This window comes from Geospiza fortis, unplaced genomic scaffold, assembly GCF_000277835.1.
Source record: "Geospiza fortis unplaced genomic scaffold, GeoFor_1.0 scaffold130, whole genome shotgun sequence".
Classification (NCBI taxonomy): Eukaryota; Metazoa; Chordata; class Aves; order Passeriformes; family Thraupidae; genus Geospiza; species Geospiza fortis.
The window spans coordinates 5,154,212-5,156,117 of NW_005054300.1; positions in this window are offsets into that span (position 1 = coordinate 5,154,212).

The window sequence follows — 1,906 nt, forward strand, 5'->3', positions numbered from 1 at the left end:
GGCTGTGTTGATTGCCTTCAGGTGTGATTGAGCAGAACTCCCTGTTAAGCACAGGTTAGATCTTCCACCTCTCATTCATAGCTGCTACTGTCTATTAACACATTCAATAGTCTCATTAAGCGGGAGGTTTAATTAACTGCCACGTTTGAGCTCCATCTTGTTGAGCTGAGCTAAGCTGCCCTTGGCTTTCTGAAGCTGGGTTGTATTCCTCCACAACTGGAGCTGCTCCTGCTCAGACCTGTGTTTGGATTTCACCTTTGGCCAGGGGTTCTCCCCAGTTAGTGACTGATGCTGCCCTGATGCTCTGGTGAATTCAGCCACCCAGAGGCCATGATAATGCCATGAAGATAAGATACACCAAGTGTTTGGGCTGTGGCACACGGGAGGAGGAACCATGTGTGGGAAAGGACAGCAGCAACGGGGCCTGCTCCCCCTTGCCGAGGGCGAGACACAAGTAACCCAAAACACTGATGGTCTTGTTTTCAGTAGTGCCTGGGATTCAAGTGCTGGCCAGGAGCTTTGTGAGCAGGAGGTGGCATACAGGGCCTGCCTTGCTTCACTGCTTTGCCCCGTGTGGATCAGGGACAAGTGAGGGTGTGCAGGAATGCCTGAACATGCAGGCAGTCCTTCATCCCAAAGCGGGAAAGGTGGTGTGGCAGGGATAGCCCAGGAGGCTCAGCACTCCCGCCTGAGGCTCAGCACTACCGTCTGTCTCCTCTCTGCTCAGGCTCTGACCCAGCATGTAGGAAACCCTCAGCCCTTCCTGACTTTTTCTCTGCTCCCAAAACAGCTGCAGCCCCAGCTGCTCAGCAGCTCATGGATGCTGGACCTGAAAACTTGTGGCATGCGGGGACTGAACTCAATAGGTTGGACAAGGGGAGCCGGGGGGAGGCAGCCCCGAGCCAGGGGCTGGGGGCCACAGAGGGGGAGTGGGATGGGAGGCTGAAGGCAGAGCTGGCAGGAAAGCCCGCTCTGCAGCAGGGGGCTGGGGAGGGGAGCTTGGCCGGCAGAGGCAGATTTAAGGGGGCTGAAGCCTGCTGCATTTTCCGTTCCTTAGACATGGCTAGACTCACAATGTCACCGAGCAAAAGCCCTGGAACCCAGAACAAATTTGCAGGAGGGTGTTGGAAAGCAAAAGCAGATTTTTGCAGCATGGTGAAGGAAACCAGATCCTTAGAGGGGTCCTACTTTGCTTGAGCTTCATGGGGGAACTAAATCCCACAAATTCCTTGCCTGGAGAGGAGCAGGCTGTGTGATCCCCCCCGGCATGGCATTTGGAGCAAGATGCAAAGGCATGGTGTGTGTTTGTGCTGCAAAGGCAGGCTGGCTCCCCCACTCCTCAGTGCCAATTCCAGAGGGAAACTGAGGCAGGGAGCAGCAAGGCAGCTTGCTGGAGAGGTCTGGAGCCCCAGCCCTGTGCACATGGGTTTTGCACTGCTGTGGCAGGGAGCAGCCCCCCCATTGCTCCCAATAGCTCCACTCCAGCCAAGGCAGCGCCGTGGTTTACACCCCAATACCCCCTTCACACGTGGCTCCTGGTGAGGCGAGAGCAGACATCCCCCAGGAGTTATCCCCCCACTTGATTACTGCAGCTGCTCAACTCTTCAGTCTGTGTTTCCTCACCAAATTACAGCCTGAGAGATGCTTTTGACCACGTCCTTAGCCATGCCCTCCTCTCCCATTCACTTGTCCCCAAGGACTGCTGCCAAGTCGGACAGCAAAGGAGGGGACCCCAGTCCCTTCCTGCCCCATGGATGGGGCGGAGCATCAGCCCAGGTCCCGCACACGACTGGGGGTGATTCCAGCGGGGAGGTGCCGGTGCCAGGGAGCGCAGCGGCAGATTCCCGGGGCCGGGCTGGGTGCGCGGCGGGACCCCGGCAGGGGAGGGGGGCCAGCCAGCCCGTGT